This window comes from Episyrphus balteatus, chromosome 3, assembly GCF_945859705.1.
Source record: "Episyrphus balteatus chromosome 3, idEpiBalt1.1, whole genome shotgun sequence".
Lineage (NCBI taxonomy): Eukaryota > Metazoa > Arthropoda > Insecta > Diptera > Syrphidae > Episyrphus > Episyrphus balteatus.
In genome coordinates, this window is record NC_079136.1 from 99661644 (window position 1) to 99686026 (window position 24383).

A 24383-nucleotide genomic window follows, 5' to 3' on the forward strand; every position below is an offset into this window, starting at 1 on the left:
AAGGTGACCCAACCCAGGAAGATTAAAAGGATCTTCTTGAGAAGATCTATGAAAATTGCCTGAATTATATTATAATTCAGGCAATTCTCATACGTCTACATATTATGTGGAAAAGTTTAACAGATCAGTATCCCAATTTGAAACATTTGTTGAACGTGTTGATCAACCTTGTGTGGACCCAGCTACATACAACGAAAACTAATTCCAACAAAAAAAAAAAAAAAAAATAAGAAATAACACAGATAGGTAACTAATCGTTACTTCAAAGGGTTTGGCCACCCTGGAAGACCGAAAAATTCATTTTTTTTTGTTTTTAGTTAATAGACCCAAACCTATGGGCCGGAATATTTTTATTTTTTAACTCAATATCAAAAAGGATTTAAGGAATAACACGGTACCTACAATTTTGTTTGAAAATATTGATAAATGGAGCCGTTACGACACGGATGAGTAGTTTCCGAGATTAAGTAAACAAAAAAACAATTGTTATATAACTGTTTTTTTTTTTTAGAAAAAAATTAATACACTAAATGTTACTGCATTAAAATGCTTCACTTGGTGAATAGTTAAGAGAGAAAACACATACAAACATGCGATAACCCTTCCATGGAATCCTAAGTTATTCCAATCCTAAACTTATCATTGACTTAATATATATGGACTGCTAGAAGCACGCTCCGGTTGGTTCCACTTGTTTCTTCCCGATACTAGTGCCTTAAAAAAAAGCGGGGAATAAGTGCAACATTTTTGACAATTGATATTCGCGCTTAAAAATTTCTAGAAAAAAAAATAAATAAACAAACGAAAAATATCAAAACAATTTTTTCCAAACACTTTTTTTATTATTTTTTCTTCAAATATTTAGATATTTTAAGCACTTAATCACTAAAACGAAATAATTTCAATTAAAAACAAAAAAAAGGCACACCGCCATGTTTGTAGTTTTTTTGTTCATAAAAAAATGTAAACACAAATTGAAAAAAAAAATCAAAAAAAGAAAAATATAAAAATTTTGTGTATTGTTTTTGAAACACTTTCTTCATTATTTTATTCATTTATTTTGTTAATTTATTTGAAGTATTACAAAACTTAAATGAAACAAATAAAAAAAAAAAACAGAAGAAAAAGCCGCATCGCCATTTTTGTAGTTTCTTTTGTTTATGTTGTGCGAAGTGCGAAAGGAACAAATATAGAAAAACAGAGAAAGCACAACCTTTTGACAACAAATGTCATTCATTAAAACTTTCCTCTTTTCGCCGTCTAAGTTTATACCGCTAGTATAGCTAGAAAGAACTGGAATCATTTTTTTTCAATTTTTGTATGGAAAAGTCAAACGACTAGCAGTCCATATATAGTAGGTCAATGAAACTTATAAATAACTTTAACAGATTCCAATTGCCTTATTTTGACCTAGGCGCACAAAAAAAAAAATAAGAAATGTCTTAAAACAGTGTTTTTATGCGTTTTCATCAAAAAAATGTAAAAAAAAACTTATTTTGAAAATAATTGTTAATGTTTTTTTTTCGACCAATTACTATACTTTCTTTAAATAAAATGACAAGAAGGATCAATCATTTGGTACGACTCAAAATAGTTATTACAGAACAATTATCAAAAATCTAATAAAAATATCTTATAATTATTATGTACGCTAACACGTGTAACCTTCAAGAAGATGCGTCTCATTAGAAAAGTAATTTCACAAAATCTCCCATATGCATTAAATTTTGAAATTAAGAATAACACATTACGTACAAATTGTCTGAATTTTGGCGACAGTTTCCCAATTTTCACTGCCAAATTTATTTTATGTGTATTTCTTTTCTTTTTTGTTGAGAGACAAGCATTTTATTTTTAAGTGTTTCGTTGGTGGCTGAGTAAGCATTTTGAACATCATTCACCTGTATTTTGTTTATGTGGGTTGTGGGTAGAAACGAACTGCACTGCAAGCAACTGTAAGAGATTAAGTCATAAAATTACAAATATACTTACAATTTTAGGACTTTGTATGTTGTGAATTTCTAAAGGATGTCACAAATCTTTTTTAATTACTTTTTTTTGGCATGATTAAGCTAAAATATTGGAAAATTTATACATTTCTAAGGAAATATTTACGATGTCATCGTAAAATTCTATTTGAAATGCACAAACCACTGCCATTAGATTAGTCCTACTGCATTGCTGAACTAATTTAATGCTCAATACTTTTGTCGGAATATATATTTGCTTGAAAACAAACTTTGATTGCGACATTTTTAGCTGTCGATGAGTTTAGTTTTGTCTTTAGTATTTTTCTTCCAACAAAGATGTATCCATGAATTCATGCGAAACATCTTTACCGTCTTGAATAGCAGTTTCCTATGCATTGAAAAATTCCGCAATCAAACGCAAATGTCACCGCAGAGTAGAAAGAAATGAGCTCAGATATTCTAGTTTGCCGAACGTTTCGTCTTCGCCTAAAGAACAAAATAAAAAAAAGTAAAGAATGGGGTTTCAGCAAAATTAAAGGCAAAGACGTTTCCTACATATTATATAGCCAAACGGGTAGTATGTCGGCGTCCCACTAGGCGTTCATTGGCTTTGAGAACTTTGAAATTCAATGAGAACGCGTCGAATGAACCAGACGAACAGAAAAAGTGGCAGTGGGAAATTTCAGACCGCATTTGGTCGATGATTATGGTTTGCTGTGATGTAGTCTTATGTTTGTGTTTTTGGTCGGGGGAGGTAGAATTTTTATTTTTTTATGTTTTTGAGAATTTCGGGTAGCATGGCAAGTGGCCTGTAATTTTCTCTGTTTTGGCTCTGTGCCAGGTACTAAAAAAGAGATAAAGAATGGTAGATACAAACAAGTGTAACTGAGTAGCAGCTGGTATCATGTTTTTTTTTTTTTTTTTTGCAAATCTAAGGTGAACTCAGAAACTTTGAAAATGTTTTTTTTAGAGTATAGGTATATTTTTTTTGTGTAAGGAAGAGTTGAATAGTTGGAAGACCAAGTCAGTGATTTTCGTACTTTTATATGGATTTTATTACAATTGAACAAACAAAAAATCGAAATCAAAGTAAAAATATAGGTACCTATTGGAAATTCCCATTTGTATGTTTTGCAAAAAAAAAAATATATATTGGCAATATACATACCTAGTAAGTTGAGAAAAAATACCTATTTTAAATGAATTTATTTAAAAAAAAAAAAACAATTCAGGAGGAGAGATTTTTTCTCCGATTCAGAATAACTTCTCTTAAAATAGAAAATATACACTGAGGGAAAAAACAAATTAAAATCAACGAAAACCACGTTGATTCAACTATTTTTCGGAATGATTTTGCGTTGAAGACGAAAATTTTAAAAGCAAAGTAGAAAATAGTTAGTTTAAAGTCGTTTGCCGTTACCTATATAACATCTTTAAATCAAAGTTGTTTCAACTTTGAAAAAAAGCATCAATTTATTAAAAAAAAAAAGAAAAAATTGGCAGCCGCTGGGATCGGACCTACAACTCTTAGGTCTCTAGGCCATCTGTTAGCCAAACCTGATATCTACCGTTCCTTTAACTGAGAATCCGCTTAAAGTTAATAGTTTTTATTTAATTAGCGAATTAGAAAATGGAAACTCATAAAAATGCCTACAAAACTATGAGGTTTTTATGCTCTCCTGTAAAACTTGCTAAAATGGAGTTAGACACATTTCTGGTTTCACCGACGAAATGTAAACTAAAAATCTAACCTACTTGAAACATTTTGAAACAAGCTCAAAAAAATATTTCTAAGCCGTATGATTTTTACTTTCAACTCAAAATTCTTTTAAAACTAAGAAAATTAAATAAAAGTAGTTAAAATTAAATTAAAAAGTTAAAATGACCTTAATTCCATATGCGTTTCGCCCAGGTATGATTTCGCCCGGTTAAAATTAATTTAAAGTTCTGCCTTTATCGAGAATGAATTGGTATGATCAATTTTTTTGCGAAAGAGTCCATTCTATAAAACTGCAAGAACAAGGGGTTTTTGTTGAACCGTTCTTTGGTCGTCGATATTTAAATGAATGATTGATTATTTTTGAAAATGATAATATGTATTTATTATGATTAAACATTCTGTAACTCTTAATTTTTTTACATTTTATGTACATAATAAGTTTTTGGAAACGGGAAGAAGAATTTTTCTTTTAAAGTATTTTGTGTAAAGATTGATTAATATTACAACAAAAACAGATTTAAAAGATAAATCAAGTTGGGCGGCATAAAATATATTTTCTTTATATAATAAACACGAAAACATTTATCGAAGCTTCGATTTTTAACTATTTTTGCAAGTTTATTTACAAGAAATTATAACTATTATTCGTGGTCATATTTCATATACCTACCTTATTTTCAAAATAGATAGTAATATGTGAAAATACTTGCAAAAATTGTATCATTAAATCACACACAGTCAGGGTATTTTCTTATTAAAGGCACTAGATTATGATTTGTCAAAACTTTGGTAAGGTAGATCCAATACATTGTGGATATACACATATATTATTTATATTGAAAATATTATTAAAATCAATTTCATCAAACCATACATTGTATAAAAGTCAAGGTTATCGAGAAGAAGAACAAAAAAAAAGACACACAAAATACTCCTCCCTTAGGAAACTACTATAGCCAGCACCCGTTACACCAGATACCTACATCATATGGCCAAATAACGTGGTAAGAGTATTTTCAATATAATTCTTCTGCATCTTCTTTGATAATAAATAATATTGGTAGAAATCTATCAATTTTTCCAGCCACGTCGATAGCCAACTTTGGATAGTTCATTTTTGTTTTCCTCTGGAAAAACCAAAATCTAATAAAAAATCGTTCAAAAAGTTTTAATGGATTGCAGCCCGACGGCCAATATTGCTACTTGCTAATGCTTTTTTGATTTGTATGCCTTGGACAGATTTTGCCTTATGATGGAATAAAACCCTAAAGTGAGTCTTTTAAAACTTTTTTACCAGACACATGTTTCGGAAAGCTATATATTACATAATTCCTATATGCATTTACCAAAAAAGTTTTATTATATCAGAAGAAGAATTTAAATACTATATCGCGTGATTGAAACTATTATTTTAGAAAACCTTTAAAAGAGTTTACTTGAAAATTCAATAAGAAAGAGTCCATGGTCATAGGTCATAAGAAATATAAAATTTGCATAAACACAGTAAAATTGGAATTAGTCTAGTATGATGCAGGTATGATATGATGGTTTAAAGAGAAGATATGGATTCGCAAATAAATTGTTCTGGGCAACATGAACAATTTTTGAGTATAAAAAATGAAAATGAAAAAGGTTTGTTTAAGTACTCATGTGCAAGTGATACAAGTTATACTTCCCCAAACCACTACACAATGCTTAACATTTACAGAATCTTGTCGGGGACAATAATTCATTTTTTTTTCGAGAAAGGGAAACCGGGCAAGCCGCACCTTATCAGCTATAGCTCTGAATATGTCAAAGTTACCCAAATAAGGTCTTCACTAAGTAGTTCATCCTATATCTGGAACTATAAACGCGACCAGTGAGCTCATCAAGGATATTCTTCCGCTGCCTCTGGATTTAAGGAGAAGTGCCTGAGCGATTTGCACTTATTTAATAATAACACTAGTGCAAAAAAAAAAATAATTTGTGTAGTTAAATAATATTGAATGCCAAAAACCCAACTAAGTTCACTCTGGCGTATACGTACTATTTTTTTTTTTAATACAAAATTTATTTTTGTATTTTTATATGCTACTTATGGTCTACAAACACTTTTAATTGGTTGCAGTTATTTTTTGTCTCGGGTTAACTGACCGGCATATGTGCCCCACTGTATAAAAAGAATAAAATTGTATAGGTACACGCACAAATACACAATTTTATCTAAAAAAGGCTTCAAATTTTTCCTCATTCTTCATTTTATTTTTATTGAATTTCGAAGTATTATTTCTACCCAACAAATTTGATTATCTCCTTAAATTTCAGAGTTAAAACATTTGGACATGATATGGGGCCTAAAAGTTACAACATGTACACGCAACGCGCTCATACACCTTATTTGAACAAAAAATGTTTTTTTTTTTTTTATTTTCCTCCTTAAAAGGGAAGTGATGATGTATCTTTGAAACAAAAGAGGATTTATGGAGCGATTAGAGGGTATTATAATTTCTTTTTTTTTTTTTTTCTTCGTGACCTATTATGGCGCACCCATAAATTATTATGGGTTCAATACAGTTGGATAATATCGTCAAATAATAATTTGGTGCTAAATGTTATCTATGCAAGATTGTTAATATTATTATTATTATTATTTGTAGTCAATGACGTATGTGATTAATAGAGATGATGGCGTCTGGATTTTATTTTTATGGGAAATAGGTCATCAACACGATATGGCAAGTGATTTCATATTTATGTAAATCTTATGAAAAGGTAACATCAGCTGGTCTATTTTTGTGTTGAATATATATAAGGGATACACTTTGCCGTCTTTAGGTAAAAGTTCATTATCATCATTAAGACAATAATCATAATGAAGATGATAAAAAGAAGAATTTAACACTAGCACATTAAAAATAAATGTATTGTCTTTCGTCTTTCGTCTTGATTTGTTGATTTTGGTTTTTTTTGTATAACCATTTGACTTCCTTTTATGAAATTAAACTTACACTGAGGGAAAAGCCACCATAAAACAACGTAAAATCAATGAAAACCAAATTGATTTAACTATTATTCGGAATGATTTTGCGGTGAAGATGAACATTTTAAAATCAACGTGGAAAAAAGGTTAATTTTTGATGGTTTCGTATCTTAAAGTCACATAAATCAAAGTAGTTCAACTTTCAAACAAAGACGTTTCAACGTCAATTTATTTTTTCCCTCGGTGATAAAACAAACTTGAATACAACGATAGTGTTGACTTTATATTTCACATTATAAGTAGTTCAAATACTTTTAAACCATGAATGGTGCTCTTGGTCAGTATTTTTTATTAAATGAACTGGTAAACTTGGTAAGGGAAAAAGTAAGAAATTAAGTAAATGTACGACATAAATTCCTGATAGTCATCTATAGTCCAGTCAAATTGTTTTGGGGCGTGTCGGGAGCCCCGGGGCAATGTCACTGGCCTGACTAGTTTTTTGTTTTACAATAAGACTTAAAAATAAAAATATAAACGCACTCAGCCCAACTATGATTTTATTACAAATCAGATGCTATTGTGAGCTTAATTTTTGAGTGTTAAGAACTTATCAAACCAATATGTGCGTCTTTTTTTATTTCAAAATATTTGTTTATCAGTGTTAACTAGTAAAAGAGCAAGAAAAATATTTTATAGTAACTTTTTTATATTACTTCTAAAATAATAGAAAATGGTTATAGAAAATCAATTGGTTAAATCATCTAATCATTCAAAGAAATTTCATATTCCATGTATTAGTTTTTCTGCAGAACACAATGTTACGCATACGCCACAGTGTCCTCAATTTGTAAATCAAATAACTGCAGTAAAAACTGCCCGAGATGGGTACAGATTGATCAAATGTATAAACGAAGGTCTTAATATAAGATAAAATAAAATTCACCACTCGCACGTTCTTGCTCTTATGATAAAAATTGTCTAGGATGTTTAAGTTTCTTATAGTATAGCATTCATAACACAAAAATTTTATAAGAATTGTAAAAACGGATTTAAAATTAATTTAAAACAGCGAAAACACCTTTTTCAATGATTTTAATCTGCAAACTGAGTATGCCATTTAGTTTCTTGTATTTCAAAGAATTTTTTGAATTTCTTATTGAACATTGTAGGAATGGTGTTTTACTTGCTCTATAGGGCAAGTATTGGTTTCGTGTAGAAAAAAAAATCGAGGTTTTAATCAAAACCAACATAACGATGATGGAGAAGATCAAAAAAGTGGTTTTCGTCATGCCGTCCGTCGGTCTGTGCGTCTGTGCGTGTGTGCGTGTGTGCGTCTGTGCGTCCATCTGTACATTGAGCTAGGGCCTAAACGGATGGATGGATTGGCTTGAAACTTGGTACAGATGATTTTAACGTAATTCCCTAGACCCATTTTTTTTATTTTTTTAATATCTCCATTTGAACGCATACCTCCCATATAACGTTTTCGAGGTATTGCAAATTTCTCTAAAACGGCTCTAACGATTTTGATCAAATTTAGTGTGCGGAATACTCTTATTGATTCCAACAAAACTGCGTTTTTAGTTTTTCTCAAAAAATGCGGAGAATGGAAATATGGCGTTGCCGTTTTTCGAAAATTGACATATTTTTTAAGTTCATATATTTTATCAAAGCATTAGTTATTTTATTTAAAATTTACAGAGATCATTAGGTATAAAATGTTAAAAAAAAATATTTTTAAAAACATTTTTGAAAAAAAAAAATTTTTTATTTTATTTGTTTTTTATGTTGAACTTTATAATTATTTTATTTATTACCTTCTTTGTTTTGCTTCTTTTAGTTCAGATTAAATTAAAAACGCATCTATTTATTTTAGAAAATTATTTATTTTTGGCCTATATATTTCGAGGTCTTACTTGCCTCATCTTCATAATAATAATCTGAACTAAAAGAAGCAAAACAAAGAAGGTAATAAATAAAAAAATTTTTAATTTAATTTTTAAACTTTTGATTTTTTTTTTTTTTTTTTTTTTGATTTTTTTTTCTACAAAATCTTAAATTTCCAATAGATATTTAAGATAAGATATGATAAAAAAAAATTTTCAAAAACAAGTTTAGTATGCTTTTCTGAAGAAAATATTATTCGTAAGAACAGAATTCAAAAAAAAATTTTCACCCCATTTCAAAAAATTGAGTTTTCAAAATGAAATTATAATGAAATATAAAAACCAAAACTGAAGGTTTTGAAAATTTTAGAGGCATTTTAATTTTTTGAATACTGAATTCAAAAAATAAATTTTGTTTCCAACGATTTTACAAATTCTAAAATCTATTTGTTGCCCAAGAAATTTAATGACATGTAGTTTGGAGGTTAAAACCATTTAAAGTAATGTATGTATTTGAAACTTAAAGCAAAATTTTATATTTCTTTTCAAAATTTTTTCAATAACTTAAGAACATTTTTTTATGAATTTAAAAAAGCTTGTCGTGCATTTAATTTCTAAAAGTCGCATCGGGAATGAAAAAAACTCTAACCTAAAATGATAAAAAATTACTGCAGATTTTTATCCTACATTTTTTCCTTCCGATATTTTGTTTGTTAAAATTAATATTAAACTATTATTTAGCTTGCGTTAAGTGCTTCGCTATCTTATGGCCATAAACACTTTCAATCTTACACTTTTCGTTTGCATTTCAGGATAGAAGGAAACAAGCAACCAAATGTTTTGGTATGATGAACTTTTTTGGTTGTTACAATTCCTTATCTGAATTTGTTTGTAGAAAACATGCCTGTAAGACATCATAATTGATCAAATTCTTTCAAGCTTAAATCTATGAATCTATTTTTCTGTTATGAATTAATTTTTGAAATTATTGAATTTTTTCTGTAGCATATTCATAAATCCAACTGTGTAAAGTCAAATCTAAAAAAAAGACAAAAAAACTTATGTGTCAAGTCAAAATGTTTACTGAAATCAATTAATCATTAATCTAAAAATAGAAACATAAATTGTTAAGACAATGAAGTGATTGTAGAAGAATATAATGTTCTTCTAAATAAGCTCGCAGCGAATCTATCTATCTTATACAAGGTCTTTAAAGTAGGTATGCAAGTTCAAGTGGTACTTTTCCACAATAAATTGGTGATGCTTCAATTTTCAAGTATATTGGCATCAATTGGTTCTTTTCCATTGTTTTGCCGAACTAACAAAAAAAAAAAAAAAAATGAACAATCTTATTAAGTTTAATATTATGACACAGCAACGAAATAATGCCTCTCCATTTCAATTATTGTGTCATATTATTTGCGAAAGAACTGTGCGGCCGCGTGGCGTGTCACAAGATTCTTTAAGTATCAACAATAACAAGTCTGAAAATCGTGCAAATCTTAAGGATCTCCCGCAAGATGGGAGAATGCAACCAATTAGAGTCGATGTCAAGTGCGTTGTAGCTTTTAGGTATGTTATATAATTTGAATATTTCTTTAGTGTTGTGTGTTATTATTATTGTAAGCAGTTTAAGGTTTTGATATGTTCTTATTTTTTTTTTAAGCTGTCTGCTGATACAAAAAAAAAATGATCAGACGGTTTCTTTGTTGACAAACAATATTGTGTTCATACAAACAGATGTATTGTATTACAATAAATTACTATTTGTATATCACTTGATAAGCACAATAGGCATACTAATTTTAGCTTTGAATTGACACTTCTCATATTTGGTTAATATGGCTGATACTCAAGGTGCAGGATTTAGTAATTCGACGTCCTGCTCCTAAACGATGCACAAACGAAGAAGATTCAGGGGTTTACTTTTTTTCAGCAGAATTTTTTCTTCCATTAGATTTAAGGTTAACTACTATTGCTCTTTTTCGGGGAAAAAATAACAAAACAAATTTGTTGTCGTTATCTCTTCGATTTCTTACTAATTTTATTTGTTTAATTTTTGAAACGAGCCTATGAATAAAAAGCGCCCTTTGTTTGGGGGGCCTGAGTTACTACCACAGTTTTCTCCAGGGTAGCTACTCCACTGTACATGCAATACACGTTTGTGATTTATTATATTTTTGCGAAAAAGATGTGCGAAGCGTGATCAACTTTCAACAACTTGGCTGATTCTATTAATAAAGTTCTTTTGTATTGTAGCTGAAATAACAAAAAAAAAAAAAAAATAAGTGCCCATAGACATCAGGTATTTCCATTGTTTTTATTTTGTTCAAATATTTTTGATTTTTTTCTAATCTAATTTCAAATTGATTAATGTTTCTTTGATATGGTACAGGTAAAAAACAGATGTTTTGTTTCATTGTTTAAAAAAAAAAAACATTTTTAGGTGGTGATGCTCAACAACTAGGAATGTTGAACAGTATTCAATGGATATGAGGAAATTTCTTACCTAAAAAAATCTTTTGTTGAAAAATTTTTTGAATCGCATTCTCGTGAGGCAATTTAATTTAATGTCAAAAAAGGCTTTTGTTGTTAATATGTTTATGTTCTCAAATTAAGTCTTGTTACTTTGCAATAAATCGTTGGGAAGAAAATAAATAAAAACGTCGCGATGGAAAAGTGACCACTTTTCCAGAATAATTGATTCAAAATGCATAATGTCTTTCTGTCCTAGAATGATATCTTTAGAAAATAAATTGCACGACTGGGGTCGCACGTACTTGCTCTTATGCTTAAAGTAACTATAATGTTAAAGCTTTTTATTCAAGAAATTTAAAATTCGATATTTTGAAGAAATTTCATAGGTAGTATAAAAAAATTAAATCTGTTTTTATAATTAATAAAACTCCGTTTTAAAATATCTTAAAAAAAAAAACAAATATGCCATTTTATTTCTCGTATAAAAAGGTATTTTTAGAAAAAAAATTTCGAAAATTGTAGGAGCCGTTTTTTAAAAAAATAATTTTTTATATATAAAATTTTTTTAACATTTTTCAAAAAAAAAGTTGGTATGCCATTTTGAAGAAATAATTAATTTACACATAAAAACTAAATTTCAAAATTTTTCATTGATCCGTTTTCAAAAAATTGATTTTTCAAAAAAAAATTTTGAAATATTTTTTAAAAAACCAAAAATGGGTTTTTTGAAAATTTTCTAAAATTTTAATATTATCTTTACTTACACACTTTTGTATAAAAATTTTCATTTAAATCGGGTTAATTTTGTACGAGATATTCAGAAACGAAAAAAACCGTTCTATGACAGGTACCGTTAATAACGGTACAAAAAATATTTTTTTTATTTAAAAAGTTGGCCCTTATGTGTAGTATTACACACAAAAATTTTAATCAAAATCGTTAGAGCCATTTTTGAAAAAAATTAACTTTTCTATTTCCGTTATATGGCAGGTACCGTTAGTTTTGGTCATAAAAAAAAAATTTCAATTTCCCCTCTAGGGAATCACCAAAAACTGCTAACTACCAAGTTTGAAGAAAATCACTTCACTCGTTTAGGCTGCAGCTCCAGATAGAGACAGACGGACAGACAGACAGACAGACAGACAGACAGACAGACAGACAGAATTGCCGGACCCACTTTTTTGGCATTCTCCATCATCGTAATGTCATGTAAAATTGTTATCTCGAGTTCGATTTTTTTTACGAATCCTAAACTTGCCCTATAGTACCTATATCGCAAGTAAAAAGTGTCATGTACCAGGAACCAGACTTATCTTTCTATATGTTTTTGGACCCGCTGAATCCGAATTTCGTTTGGCCCTGTCACCCTCCAGTTTTGAGTAATATGCAAAAAACTCAAAAAAAGGAAGTTTTTTGACTTTTTTGGGGTCTTTTTTACACTTTTCTCAAAACTGGAGGGTGACCGGGTAAAACGGACTTGAAATTCGGATTCAGCGGTCCCAAAAACATATAGAAAGATAGGTCTGGTTCCTGGTTCATACAACTTTTTTTTTTGTGTGCTAGCGCTGTCGCGACATGTCGCTGTCATCCCCGGCACACAAAAAAAGAATTTCAAGTCCGTTTTGCCCGGTCACCCTTCAGTTTTGAGAAAAATGCAAAAAACTCCAAAAAAGTCATAAAAATTCAAACAAAATGCACTCACAGCTCAAAACTGGAGGGTGATGGGGCCAAACGGACTTCAAATTCGGATTCAGCGTGCCCAAAAACATATAGAAAGATAGGTCTGGTTCTTGGTACATGACACTTTTTTTTTTTTGTGTGCCGGTGTAATTAATCCGCACTTCGTTTTTTACATGCAACTTGCCACGTGTTGTGTGTTTTTTTTGCCGTACTGCGGCATACTGCATTTTTGAATACTAAAGTACTGCCAACTCTAAAGGTGAAACGACAGCCCTGCTGCCCAATTGTCGATCGCGTCATAATCCCAAAAAGAAAATTTTCAGACTATGACTTATGAGTAATACTTTTTTTTAAAGCTCAAATTGTACACTTGATTTTGAATTTTAAATCAAAATATTTGAATCAATTGTTTTTGAAATAATCAATTTTAAAGGGAAAAAAAACTTAAAAAAACACATTGAATAATAAATTTGTAAAGACTGTGAATTTCAATGTAAAATAAGAAAATATAAAAAATATAAATAAAAATATAAAAATCTGATACAAAAATAGTTTTCTTATTTTTCAATTTTCTCAAAAACTAGAAGTCATGGAAACTATAGTTTTCAGTGTTTGATAGGAAATCAATTGGGGCAATTTTCAATATCACTCCATTTTGCATTGGAATTCACAGTCTTGACAAATTTATTATTCAATGTGTTTTCACGTGTTGTGTATTTTTTTTTTGCCGTACTGCGGCATACTACATTTTTGAATACTAAAGTACTGCCAACTCTAAAGGTGAAACGACAGCCCTGCTGCCCAATGTCGATCGCGTCATAATCCCTTTGACATTGTTGTCAAAAAGAAAATTTTCAGACTCACCGTCCCATAAGAAGTATAACTTCAAAAATTTCAATTTCCCCTCTAGGGAATCACCAAAAACTGCTAACTACCAAGTTTGAAGAAAATCACTTCACTCGTTTAGGCTGCAGCTCCAGATAGAGACAGACGGACAGACAGACAGACAGACAGACAGACAGACAGACAGACAGACAGACAGACAGACAGACAGACAGAATTGCCGGACCCACTTTTTTGGCACTCTCCATCATCGTAATGTCATGTAAAATTGTTATCTCGAGTTCGATTTTTTTTACGAATCCTAAACTTGCCCTATAGTACCTATATCGCAAGTAAAAATCATTCTCTTACCTAGTTTTTTTTTCTAAGTCCTAAGAATTTTCTATAAACACCTTTAAAAAAATATGAGATCCTACCACATTAGAATAGTATGGTGAATGTTTTCTTAACCACGTCCAAAAAAATTGGAATAGTTTCACTTTATATTTTTCGACTTTAAAGGTCTGTTCTACGTGCGAGAAACTACCTCGCCACGTGTAAATTATCATTGATGATGTTTGTCCAAATCTTGCTCGAACTCTTTCGCTTTCATGACTTTGTCTAAATGAGTGAACATACTTGCAATTTATAGTTTCTATGATCTCAGAAATAACAGACTTCTACCCGAAAGTTCCATTTGCTTGCTATCAGGGTTCGTAAAATATCGTTCGCGAATTAAATAATATCAATACTTCTCACATTTTTCCGATCTTTTCATTATCCGAAAAAAATAAGATTCTCATACAGATACTTTTCCCGGTATCCGAATATTTCAGTTCCCTCTCGGAACGAATTAAATTATTTTTTTTTTTCTCTTTCTATCATTTGAGAGAAATATAATCCCTTCTGATATCTATTTTTAATAATAATCACATATAAATATTACAAATATTTTTATTTTTTTTTAATCTACGATCGGTTCGAAAATGGAAATTTTATGAACGTTCTACGATAAATTCGTGAACGAATTTAATTTTTCAGTTCCCAAAAAATTTAATTCGATCGCGATCACAATCATCGCGATCACGATCACAAATTTTATTTTCAAAGATCCGAAAAATTTCGCGATCGAGTTAAAAATTTAATCTCGGTTGAATTTTTCGATCGCGAACGAATTAAATTTTATCGATCTCCGAACCTGCGTTGTTATATTCTCAGCCAATGATAAAGGTATTTTTGGGAAAATTTTATTTAATTTTTATAAAGCAAAAGTGCGACTCAGTCGTGCACACTTTATTTTACTTGGATGTTAGTATCTTTATCATACCGGTCTAATTTACCTTATCACGTCAACAACAAAACAAATACAGTCGACTATCTCTAAGTCGAACTCCCTCTAAGTCGGATTTTTCACCGTTATTAATAAAAAATTTTGAAGAAGAAATATTAAACAAATACCCCTAACTCGAATTTCCTTCTAACTCGAACAGTTTTTCGAGTCCTGTGAAAGTTCGACTTAGAGGGAGTAGATTGTACTCACTTGTATAATTTGATTAATTTTTGGCCTCAACATCTGCATTTATGTTTTTTAATGTGGAAAAAAGGAATATAAAAATTTTGATTCTTTGTTACGTCAGATTTTAATAGATACATGGATATAAAACTATTAGCAATTAATTTTTACTCTAAATCTTCTGAAAGTTTGCGTTGCATTGAAAATAACCATGTTTTTTTTTTAAATACATGAGCTCCATTTATGTAGCCGTTGGCATGAAAATGTTTTGAACTTTACCTTCTATACCTTTATAGATTATAAAAGATTTTTTTCAACAGAATGAACAAAAATATGTACATACATACATATTATGTTAGGTAGGTACCTAAATGATATCCCACTTGACTTAATTCATTCACCTTCATGATACTTTAAGCCTATCCAAATTTAAGCAAACATGTGCGTACTTCACCCCTAATCTGTTAAGGTTTCTAAGGTCAATCAATACCTTTTGACAAAAAAAATTATAGTCCCTGAAGTTCTATTTATTAACTTATCACAAGATTCACTAACAAACAAATGATAGAGCAATACTAATAGATTTTTTCTTAATACTGCTTATAACTGGAATAAGAATCATCAATTACAGCAATATCTTATGACCCAGTCTTTTTTTTTTAATTTAGACAAAAAAAAAAAAACTAGAAAGGTTTAGAATAAAGTGATTCAAATTAACACAACGCCCACGATTATGTTAAATTAACAGTATTTTATGTTGCCATGAGAAATCAAAATTCATTCAAGCTTAGAACCTGAACGAAATCTGTAAACTGGTTCATCTTATAATTTGTGAAGTAGTATTGCCATAATTACTGATTTTTTCTCCTTTTTTTAAGGTTTCAAGTCAGCTATGGAGTTTGAAAAGTTTTTTTTTAATGAACGAACTTCGAATATCCTTTAGAATATTAAATATTTCTGTCTTCAGATTTTTAGTTTTTCTTAAGAACATGACGCCATCTTGTGTCTCTTACTTAAGGGTCTGTAGTAGTTTAAATTGACTGCTTTACTTATTCAAAAAAAAGTCGATTTTTAAAGGATATTTGAAACTTCCGCCACAAATCAGTAAAGAGAGTTAATTTTTGCTGGAAGGCAGATACAAAACTTTATTAATCTTGTGATTGCGTCTTCTTTCAAACTTAAAAATCTATTTTGAATAATTACATTTAAGTCGAAAACTGTATATGGCAAGACTTTCGGTATACAAAACAAACGAGTTAATAAGCACGTCTGCTTCGCATGTTCAACTGGGTGTTTTTGTTGCTGTGGTGCCGCTGTGTCTGCCATTTTTTGTAATAAACTAATTTCATGAGCAAATTTTCTTGATCTTCTTGACTATTTACATATCAAATCGTTCATGAACGTGTTTGGAGATTTCAATCTTCACGTGATTAACGAGAAAAACAAGGTAGGTGTCAAACTGTTTTTTGTTTCTTTTACTTTTCTACAAAAAAAAAAACTAAAATTAACATCGGAAGTGTCGGTTTGGGAGTTTTTTTTTATTACTCTAATTAAATCTTTTATTAAAAAAGTTTAACAACTTCCACACGCTCTGATTTTTTTATTTTTATCTAATGGATACAACGCAAGAAGGGTGACAGAGTAGATATAACGAAGGAATATAGAACGTTTATTGAAAGTGACAAGTTAGTGTTAAACACGCTGTGAATCTATTAGTTTTAGAGCCACTGATGCAATATGGCCTTAACCTTCCTTAATGCCTGGCTTCGTAACTTAGTTTAACATTAAGCAAATTCTATAACTTATGTTAGTTGGCTGGGAGACATATTGGAGTAGATAATGTTTCACTGAATATATGGTGATGGTGGTGGCGTTTGCGTTGTCGCCAACATGGCTTGTCAGAGATTATACGAAGATGGAAGTATTTATATACCTAGTTGCGATTAGTTCCACTCTGTGTGTGGGTTCGAGTCTTAAAATGACATCTGACATCATAGCTCATACTTGTAATTATGAATTAACGATGTTAGTTGGCAATGCGGTGGCGGTGCTGTTCTTAATTTGAATAAATCGATTCAATTCAGTTTTAATGCTTGTTGTGCAGTAAAGTTGTTCTCAGACGGAATAATTGGAGAAACTGAATTAGATATTATAATTTTTCTTACACTTCATTCATCACATGATGTTAATCTTTCAATGCTGAAAACTTGAAACATAAATTTTGTAGTGCAATAAAATAATGTAAATAAAAAATAGAAAGAAATCATACAATTCTCTCAAATCTTAAAAATAATTATTTCGCAGCTCAGAGAACAGCCAGAATAAAACTTTTTTAATTTATCTGTTTATAAAAATGACTGGATTGATTTATGTAGGTACATATATATGTAATTTATGTTTTTTTTATCCCGTTCTGTACTCTTTAAACCAAAATATGAACTGTCCAACCTAAACTTTTGCAATACTTCATTCGGGTTATCTAACCTAGATGTTCTTACATATTAGATATTAATTAAATAAGAGTTATGTTTTCTTGAGTGCCAAGAATTGGAAGTGATTTTTTGAAAACTTTATTTTCATAATCGAGGTTGAAAATTTCCTAAAGTTCGTATTAATAAATCAAAAGTTAAAGAAACACTTAGTTTTCTTAAATTAAAACTAAAGAAGTCAAAACTCAAAAGTATCAAAAAGTATCAAATGGCAAGAAACGAGATTCAGCTTTCAACCTAGTACTAAAAAAAAAAAACAAAAATATTAAAAAAAAGTTAACTAATTTTTAGTTGTATGTATTTAGTTGCCAAATTGAGTATTTTTTTCCAAAGGTCAAGATTTTACTGCACTTATGGAAGTGCTTCGTTGTTCATCTAGGTATATATATAATACAAGATGATACTCCTCTAAAATCCCATCCTCTTAAATTAATAAGATTTCTAATCAAAATAAGTAGAATCCGTTTAAAATCTATTAAAATCAAAGTGAATTTCAATTCTTAGGTACCTAAGAAATGATTTTTCATTAATTTTATGTGCATTCTTATTGAAATTAAAAGATTAAACAAACTTTAAATTTTTTTTGGCATACCTAAATTTCGCACCGTAGATGATTGTTTTAAGGGCGGCTGTCTTTTTGGCAAAAAAGCATGCAAAAATCCGCTTAACTTAATACAAATTCTAATTATTTTTAGCATGTCATTTTTCCGTGTACATATTTCAACAAAAGCAGGAATTTTTGTTTTCTATTAATGCAACTACGTGATTTGTGGAATTTCTTTCTGTTATTTAAAATAGAATTTGACAAGTCATTTCACTGTTTAAAAAAATAAACTTAAATAAAATTAAAGAAAAATAAAATCCAAGCATATTTCACGATGAAAGTCACTTTTTTTCAATATAAAATCCATTTAACTCTTTACGAGTATAACTATAAAGTTTTTTTTTTCAATTTCCAATTAAATTTAGTTCATTGAACTTGTTACTTACAATTGACTAAAAATTAACTTATTTCTAAGATACATTGATTATTACAAAATTTGGTGGCACAGAGGGTCCGAACCTTATTCAATGGCTAAGTTATAAAATATAAATAAATATTATAGGTATAGGTACATGGATAAACTTGATTTAAAAAGTCTGCTGACTAGGTTGTCCTCGGAGTGCTTAGACCCGGATGTCCAATTGTAGGGTTGGTTGAGTAAACTATAAGGTTCTTTGTTGAACATAGAACCTTTTTCAAAACTTTTAAAAAAACTTCTTCATAAAAGGGTTTTATGTTTTTTTTTAAATGCTCATAGAATCCTTTTTTAAAGTAATGCTTTTTTTCATGGTTTTATGACTTTTGTAGGGTTCTTTAAAAGATTGCATCAGTACTTTACTGCTATGTAACTATTTTATCGAAAAACCAGCCTTAAAAAACTTTGAGGTCGATTTTCTCAAAACCAAGGTGGGTTGACATACAACCCTATAATTCTCAGCCAGCGATATATATCATACATATATATAGCTGTACCTTATTAAAAAAAAAAAAACAGTGCAGATAATAAAAATCAAGCGTCAGGAATACACGATGCACATTGGATGAAACAATACAATACACGGCGCTCTCTAAATAATTTATTTAAGTTAGTATATTTATACCCTGCCTGATGGAATTAAATATTTGTGAACAAATATATTCACAAGGCTTTAATTATAAAGTTGGTATTTTTGAATTAAAAGAAAATGACTTTTCCTAGGAAATACAGTTTGCTTAGTTTTAACTTTTTATCGTCCTGCTTCAATTTACTCACGGCATTAAGACTTTTTTGCTCTATTTTCAGCAACCAGTTTCAACTGCTTTTAATAGTATCAAAAAACACAAGTTAAAATAAATCAAAAAGCAAAGAAAAGTCAAACACGTTTTCACCCTTAAATTTTACAACAGTGTTAAAACAGGAATTCCATGCAAGTTCGCATACATTTGCCGAATACATTCCACCATTTGCGAAGCATGTGCTGCACTGATTGCAGCATACAATCTGAAAAAAAAAAGGAAAATAAAAAACTATACCTTGCTGCTCAGAATAGTACACCAAGTTCACTTGTGTATCTTTACACTTTGAGTACGTGACTTTTCTCTGCAAAGTACACAAATTCCTTCAACTAACGAAATTTAATCGGAAATTCAACACAAAGCTCAGAGAGAGAGAGAGAGAGGAAGTGCAAAAGGATAAGGAAAAGGAAATGCCTCCATCACCGGCACTAAAATCACTAAATAAAGCATGGACTTTTCATTGTTCAATTAGCATCGCACCTCATCAAATGAAATTGTTTTTTGTCTGTTTTTATTCAATTAATAGTTGATTAGATCAAATTTTAAATCTTGTAAACCTTAAGCTCTCGCAAGAGACCGGCCGTCGCCGTTGGCATAGTTATGACTAATTAGGTTAACGACTTTGTCCGACACAGGTTTTACTGCAAACACGAATAGGTGTAGGTACTCTTCCGTTTGCGACTTCTTGCGATATAGAAAATCGCGTGTGTGTGTTTCTTTTTAATCCAAATAAAAGTACCCCATATCTCTTTATCCCACATTTGCTTATAGCCTTAGTGCTATTAACCTAATGATTAAAAAAACCTCCTCGATCATCGAACCTTATTAATGGCAGTCTCTGAAAAATTCGCCTACTTCAAGAGGAAGTTTACATTTCCGCTAAAATGATTTTGATCGATTTTTATTTCGGGAACTTTCTTGTGCATGATTTATTTCCAATATGACCTAGACATTGGTTTAAGTGCTGTCAAAACATGTGGCACTCGAACATTGCCACCCACCGGTTGGGGGCAAAAAGACGAAATGAATGCATATGACCTCTGGGAGGTTGTTGACTTAGATTTTGGCTGCGATTCACATCATCTATGATTAAGATGTGGTGAACCACTTGTTAGCATTTGTTATGAGATATTAAAATTGAGATTTGTTATTGCAAAGTTCAGTGAACGCACTAAGTATCGTTTTATTAACCTCTTAATAAATAATAACATTTATGTTTATGTCTGTTTATTCATATTTGTTGAGTAATTTGTATTGGTTTTTTTTTTTTTTTATTTGTAAAATTGACGACGAAGATTTAATTTGAATGAGGAAGTGGAGCATTCACGACTATGTTATCATTTATCATAAATAAATAAAAGGCTTTTATGGATTTAAAAGTGGATAGCAAATAGGGTATTTTTTGTTCTAATGTATATAAAGCTACTTGAAGTGGATGGACAAAAATAATAAATATCAGATAGTGCTATTTTGAAATAATTTTTGACCTAGAACTGGGAAGGTGTTTTTGTTTCAATCTGGAATACCCGTTCCATTATGGATCCGTTGAATTCTCATTTTACTTGTGTTCCAGGTTCCCACCAAGGTACTCTCAACAAATGTCGGAAGAACTAATTTTAAGAATCTACTTACTACTTAGTGAACAGCTTATATGGGTATACTCAGATGTACTCACAGCACAGGTCCATAAGGATTGGCCCTATAGTTTGAAGGCTTCTGCTGCTAGAGTAACTGCCCAACGTAGAAATAGCTTTCTGTTTTTAATCAGCTAAAACTTTATAGTCCAGTAATTTTAGGTTTTATCTGCGGAAAAATTCCTACTGGGCTCGATTTTGGTATAGACCTTCGTTACGGCGTTGTTATGAAGATGTGAAAAATCGACATTGATATCGCGTCCGCGTTAGAAGTTATAGAGGTCAAAAGGTCACGAAAATCAGTTTTTCGCATATATATCGTGACCTGTTGCTCGGAGGTCAATAGGTTCGTCATAAAATTATCTACAAATAGTGCCTTATGCATTTTTCTGTAAATCCAACCGTTTTCGGAATAGAGCTGTTTCAAGCGTAGGCATAATACATGATACGTAATAATAGGTTTGTTTTATTTAAGAGTGAATAATTCAGTATTTGAATACTGAAAAATACATGTGTAATCCGTTTTGCTTTTTATTAATACGTTTTTATAAGTTTCACTTGTAATCGATACTAACTAACTTACTAACTAAGTTACTTAGCTGCTAACTAACTATTTAATAAAATCTTACGTTTTGGTCTCAGGGTAAAAACATTTGAGGGTCAAAACACCCCAAATCAATTTTAGACTACTTCTAAGAGTCATATCGAAACTTTGAACAAATTTCTGTAGTTTGAATGACTACGTTATAATATAGTCCGAAATCGGTTGGATTTACAGAAAAATGCATAAGGCAATATTTGTAGATAATTTTATGACAAACAGATTTCCCATATACCCCTATTGACCTCCGAGCAACAGGTCACGAGATATATGCGAAAAACTGATTTTCGTGACCTTTTGACCTCTATAACTTCTAACGCGGACGCGATATCAATGTCGATTTTTCACATCTTCATAACAACGCCGTAACGAAGGTCTATACCAAAATCGATCCCAGTAGGAATTTTTCCGCAGATTGGGGTAAAAAATGCCTAAAATTACTGGGCTATTATAATTGATAACAAGTCATTTATGAATAAAATAACAAATAAAGGATCAAAATAAATACCCTTCCAGAATGTAAGATAAAATGCCCGACTGGGTCTCATTTACTTGCTCTTATGGTTTAACGCAAAAGAATAATTTTAATTGAATTTAATTGAATTTGAAAAAAATAATTTTTTGTAAATAAAGATTTTCAAAAATTTTCAAAAAAAAAAAAAATTATTATGCTTTATTGAAAACATGTACTATTTTTCTACATATTCAAACAAAATTTCAAGCAAATTCATAGATCGTTTTTGAAAAAATTGATTTTTCACGTCAAAAAATGTCTAAACTCAAAAAAAGTTCTTATGTATCTGACATTTTTTGAGAATATCATAAAAACCTGACGTGATATACGGCTAAATAGATTTCGAATTCGGTTTTAGCGACCCAAAAAACATACGACTTACATATTCGCACCCCCAGATAAGAACTTTTGTTTGTTTGGATTTGACATTTTTTTGAGGATACCTCAGAAACCTGACGTGATAGGGCAAAATTGACTTCGAATCTGGATTCAGCGACCAAAAAACTATATGATTAACATATTCGCACATCCAGATTAGAGTGACATTTTTTGAGGTTAATTTAATTTTGATATAATTTAATTTAGGTATAAAATTTAGGCAACATTTTTGAAAAAAAAAATTGATTTGGTCCGCATTTTTATTTTTTTTTAACAGCGGCACATAGATAAATAAGTTTAAATTTTTTTTTTAATTACTGACGACCTATCAGTATCATCAAAATTGGAGCTATTTGGCTGGGTTCCAAAGTAATTTGCTATAGATACTTCACTAATTACCAGCCTGTCCAATGCTTTATATAGTAAATTCTGATTTCATGTCAAAGTTCTAGCTCTTAAAACTCAACTTAAAGATACATTTTTCATGTGAAACGAAAACTAGATAGAAGTTGTTTTGTAAACATCACTAATCAGATTTGTTTCGACAGATTTATTAATATGGCACGAGTACGATAACTTAGGCGACAAGAATTGATAACGGTATTTTGTAGAGGAGTTCAATACAATCATTTTTTACTACGGGAGGGGGGTCTATCTCCCCCCGTTTAGGCGGGAGGGGAAATTTTCTAAAATATCACGTAAAATACAACAAAAAAATTATTAAAAATCTAGGCCAACACTTACAGTTATGAATGATACCTTTTTCAAAAGCTAGAGTTATACACTTAATTCTAGTTTTTCAATTAAATTATTATTTTTCAATTAATTTTTCTCGAAATAATCAACTTCAAAGTCAAAATTTGGGGAAAAAAGTTTAAAAAAAAACACATTAAAGACTGAATTTAAATATGAAATTAATCAATGAAATAAACTGCCTCAATAAATTTCTTATCACATACTGAAAACCATATGCTTCTATGCCTTATAGTTTCCGAGAAAATTGAAAATAAGAAAATTATCTTTTTATCAGATTTTCATTTTCTTGATTACACTGTTCAACAAAATTGAACTTTTTTTGCCACAAAACCAAGATATATTTTTCTAGAGGTTTTTGATGTGCTGAACTCGAATCTGTAGTCAGAAAAATTTGATTGGCCTCCGTTTTTGAAATATTACCGTTATAAGATGCTAAAAAACGTAATTTTGGCCGTTATAAATTAACCTTTTTTTTTGTACTTTATAACGGTAATATTTCAAGAACGAAGGCAAATAGAATTTTTCTGATTGCGGATTTGAGTTCTTGTCGCCTCTTGTACTCTCCCCAATAATATAGATTAAAAGAACATGCAACACGTCAAAAACAGTCTGCTAAATATTCGCTAGAAAAAAAATGCATCCATTTTGTATTTCGTCTGAAAAAATTATAAAATGGAGTCATACCTAATATACTCCTCTCAAAATAAACGATTCAATTAGAATAAAAAAAGAAACCATTAACCCAGTGTTAGGACCTGGTTTGTTCTGCTAACCAGATGGACTGCACATATTAACATAAAATAGATTTTGAAGGCTGAGCAGGAGCAGTTTACGAGATTAAGAAATTGTCACTCCATTAAACAACTGATTCAAGGAGCACATACTATCGATTATTTAGTGACAGCTTATTAATATTGTATTCATGTAATATAAATCGTAGGAAAGTCAATTGAGAATCTTCCACGCTAATTTGACATATCCCACAGAAGAAATAATATATCTAATCTACATATGTAGAATTGAAGATATGTGTTCAAGTTCTTTAGTTTTACTGCAGAAATCTTCAGGCATAATCAGAAAATAATAAGAAGATCCGATACTGAAATTATTATTCTCGTATAATGTTTTAGTAGAAAATCATGTTAATTTCATTAAATGCAA

General features: G+C 30.1%; 1 long non-coding RNA gene across 1 annotated transcript; it reads right to left on the minus strand.

Moving 5' to 3' along the window:
• Positions 1-1683: 1683 nt before the first annotated feature.
• LOC129916971 (uncharacterized) lies at positions 1684-2630 on the minus strand. Its single transcript, XR_008772571.1, has 3 exons — positions 2526-2630; positions 1993-2456; positions 1684-1943 (listed from the first exon to the last, which is right to left on the minus strand). It is a non-coding gene; the product is annotated as an uncharacterized LOC129916971 (long non-coding RNA).
• Positions 2631-24383: the final 21753 nt, after the last annotated feature.